Genomic DNA, 4,469 nt, shown 5'->3' with positions numbered 1-4,469 from the left:
ACCACCACACATCACTGCAACAAATCTCGAAGGACATCGTTAATAAATTCCTGGAAAACTGCCAGGGTGTTACAAAGGCCAAAAGGCATTATGAGGTACTCATAATGGCCTGTTCTGGTATTAAATGCAGTTTTCCACTAGTCACTCCTCCTCACAAGATTGTTTGCCTGTCTCAAATCAAGCTTCTTAAAAACTGTTGCTCCCTTGAGGCGGGCAAAAAACGCCTTAATCAATGGAATCGGATAGACATTCTGAAACGATTGAGACCCCTTTAATCAATACAAGGTCTCAGTTCACCACTCTTCTTCTTCACAAAGAAGAAACCAGCACCAGCAGGAGACGAGGATTTGCGGATGAAACCTTGAGAAAGTGCGTCTGCAACATACTCCTCCGTGGTCTTATCCTCCAAGACCAACAAAGGGTAAAAACGGCCACGAGGGGGTATGGCACCAGGTTGAAGGTCAATTGTGCAAATATATGACCGATGTGGAGGCAAACTACTGGCTTGACCTTTGCCAAAGACATCACTAAAATTGTGGTACTCCTCTGTCAGGGAGGAGAGAGGAGAAGTGCACAGGACTTTGGCTACCTTTTGGAAGCATGTCTTACTGCATTGTGGCGACCAGCAGAGAACCTCAGCATGGGGCCAATCAAAAGAGGGTGAGGAAATAACTTGGAATTGGATTATCACATGGTGAAGAGCCCCTATGGCCATGGACAACGGAACAGTCTCATGAGTCACATGGGCAGGCTGTAGAGGTCTCCCGTCAAGAGCCTCAATGGCAAGTGGAGCATCACGCAGATGCAGCGGAATCGAGTGCTTCGATACAAAGGCAGCATCAATGAACAGGCCTGCAGCCCCAGAAAGAATTAGAGGCTGTATGTCAGGAAAGGGTCCGTCCACTGGTAAGATCTATCATTTGGCGTGCAGTACTGAGGTCCACCAGCAGGTGTCTCCTGGCAGTTTGGAACTGTCAGAGGAATCTTTCCCTGCTGGTGTTATGTCATCATTGGGCTGCAGTACTGATGTCCACCAGCAGATGGATCCTGGCAGTATGGAACAGACAACATTCCCTGCGCTCAGGTGTTACATGAGGACAATTATTGTCAGTCCCATAAATACCCAGCAAGACCTCACATGCGTGCCTTGGTATCTTTCTTCCTTGCGCCCTGAACCCGAGCCTGTACCCGATCCCATCCTGATCCTGTCCTTCCCGTGTTCCTGATCCCATCCATTATCTCCCTCTCCTGTCCTGCCCTTGTTCATTTGCTGATCCCCTGTGTATGACCCTGGCCTGGCTAACGTGTTTGATTTCGGTACTTCCCTTTGGCTGTATATATTATCTGTTGTCTGTGGGTTTCTGTTGGTTGGTTGAACACTATTTGTATTTGGGGTGTTCACTCATTATATCACTTATCTTAAACATTATTCTTATTCACTTTACATGCGTTTTGGTTTCCTCTTTGCAGTCCACACAATCTGGTCACACCTATTCATGACAGTATACCAAGGCCATCTCTGACCAGAAGTGGCTGCACAGGGGAACCATCTCGGTTCTGTTTCACATTGCTGGGATGAATTCAGATATAATTGTTTATTATGCTCTGCTGGCAACAGAGAGTTCTGAATATCTCCACCAGACATTGAAAGGGTGGTCCAGTGATCAGCTGCCGGAGATTATCCGTTTAGCTCACTCTGTGGTCGATCAGGGCAGGATAATGTTTGAGGATGTTCAGCCTTTGATTGGAATGTACAGAGCTGGCTCTGCCTTGTATCCCAAAGGGCCATGATGACTTTTCTCCCCCGTTCAGCATTAACCAGGTTGTGTCCTTAGTATGGCTGTTGGAGGATGACTCTGCATCCTTTTTGGAGCATTATTCGGTTTGTCCCAAACAGTTGTTGAAAGATTGTATAGATGAAGTGCAGTCCCTGGTCAGACAGAGGGTATGTGAGCCCACTTTTGTGCTATCTGTACTTCAGGCATGGTCAGACCTGTTATGCCCAACTTCTGTCAGATCTTTACAACCCAGACCTGCTACTAAACACCTGCCTGCTCAGATGTCCTTTCTCCCATCACCCCTGGCAACCTCAGCTACAGTCCAATATACCCTGCTCCCCACCAGGTATCAATACCCTGTTTCTACTTCCTGCACCTATCCTGCCTTTAACCCACCTGCCTCTTCTCTAATACCTGCAACTTCCCCACAAGAACTTCCTCTGGCCGCTGTTCCCCCTTCCTTGCCATATCCCAGCCCTTCGTTTCAGTATGCCTCACCTCCTACCTACAGTCCTACAACCACCTACAGATCTCCAGCGGTTAAGCCAAAGAAGAAACGGAAGTTCTTTCCCACTCACACGATCCTGCCAGTAAACCAACTTGCTTCCAAACCAACCAACCTGCTCCAGTCTGCCTGCATGCCAGCTGAACCTGATAACCCACCTGATTCTGCCAAACTTCTGCCTGCTATCCAGCCGGTGTCTCCGCCTGAAGTTCCTGTGCCCCAGTCTGATGTTCCTGTGTCCATGTTCCACTCCGATGTTTCAATATTTGCCGACCAGTCTGATGTGCCTACCGTTCAACCTGTTGTGCCAGTGTCCACTGCTCAGCCTGATATGTTCCTGTCTTCTGCCCAGCCTGATATGTTCCTGTCTTCTGCCCAGCCTGATGTGCCAGTGTCCACTGCTCAGCCTGATATGTTCCTGTCTTCTGCCCAGCCTGATATGTTCCTGTCTTCTGCCCAGCCTGATGTGCCAGTGTCCACTGCTCAGCCTGATATGTTCCTGTCTTCTGCCCAGCCTGATATGTTCCTGTCCGCTGCCCAGCCTGATATGTTCCTGTCTTCTGCCCAGCCTGATGTGCCAGTGTCCGCTGCCCAGCCTGATATGTTCCTGTCCGCTGTCCAGCCTGATATGTTCCTGTCCGCTGCCCAGCCTGATATGTTCCTGTCCACTGCCCAGCCTGATATGTTCCTGTCTGCTGCCCAGCCTGATATGTTCCTGTCTGCTGCCCAGCCTGATGTGTTCCTGTCTGCTGCCCAGCCTGATGTGCCTCTGTCTGCTGCCCAGCCTGATGTGTTCCTGTCTGCTGCCCAGCCTGATATGTTCCTGTCTGCTGCCCAGCCTGATGTGCCTCTGTCTGCTGCCCAGCCTGATGTGTTCCTGTCTGCTGCCCAGCCTGATATGTTCCTGTCTGCTGCCCAGCCTGATGTGTTCCTGTCTGCTGCCCAGCCTGATGTGTTCCTGTCTTCTGCCCAGCCTGATGTGCCACTGTCTGCTGCCCAATCTGAAGTTCCAGTACCTGCTGCCTGGTCTGATGTCTCGGTGCCCACTGTCCAGTCTGATGTGCCTGCTTTACAGTCTGATGTGCCTGCTTTCCAGTCTGATGTGCCTGCTTTCCAGTCTGATGTGCCCGCTTTCCAGTCTGAAGTGCCCGCTTTCCAGTCTGATGTCTCAGTGCCTGCCTTCCAGCCTGATGTCTAGGTGTCTGCCTTCCAGTCTGATGTCTCGGTGCCTGCCTTCCAGTCTGATGTCTCAGTGCCCGCCTTCCAGCCTGATGTCTTGGTGCCTGCCTTCCAGCCTGATGTCTTGGTGCCAGCCTTCCAGCCTGATGTCTTGGTGCCAGCCTTCCAGCCTGATGTCTTGGTGCCAGCCTTCCAGCCTGATGTCTTGGTGCCAGCCTTCCAGCCTGATGTCTTGGTGCCCGCCTTCCAGCCTGATGTGCCGCTTTCCAGCCTGATGTCTCGTTGCCTGCCTTCCAGCCTGATGTCTCATTGCCCGCCTTCCAGCCTGATGTCTCGTTGCCCGCCTTCCAGCCTGATGTCTCGTTGCCCGCCTTCCAGCCTGATGTCTCATTGCCCGCCTTCCAGCCTGATGTCTCGTTGCCCGCCTTCCAGCCTGATGTCTCGTTGCCCGCCTTCCAGCCTGATGTCTCATTGCCCGCCTTCCAGCCTGATGTCTCGTTGCCCGCCTTCCAGCCTGATGTCTCGTTGCCCGCCTTCCAGCCTGATGTCTCGTTGCCCGCCTTCCAGCCTGATGTCTCGTTGCCCGCCTTCCAGCCTGATGTCTCATTGCCCGCCTTCCAGCCTGATGTCTCGTTGCCCGCCTTCCAGCCTGATGTCTCGTTGCCCGCCTTCAAGCCTGATGTCTCGTTGCCCGCCTTCCAGCCTGATGTCTCATTGCCCGCCTTCCAGCCTGATGTCTCGTTGCCCGCCTTCCAGCCTGATGTCTCGTTGCCCGCCTTCCAGCCTGATGTCTCGTTGCCCGCCTTCAAGCCTGATGTCTCGTTGCCCGCCTTCCAGCCTGATGTCTCATTGCCCGCCTTCCAGCCTGATGTCTCGTTGCCCGCCTTCCAGCCTGATGTCTCGTTGCCCGCCTTCCAGCCTGATGTCTCATTGCCCGCCTTCCAGCCTGATGTCTCGTTGCCCGCCTTCCAGCCTGATGTCTCGTTGCCCGCCTTCCAGCCTGATGT

The sequence above is a fragment of the Aquarana catesbeiana genome, linkage group LG01 (assembly GCF_042186555.1).
Source record: "Aquarana catesbeiana isolate 2022-GZ linkage group LG01, ASM4218655v1, whole genome shotgun sequence".
Classification (NCBI taxonomy): Eukaryota; Metazoa; Chordata; class Amphibia; order Anura; family Ranidae; genus Aquarana; species Aquarana catesbeiana.
This window is presented reverse-complemented; position numbering follows the sequence as displayed.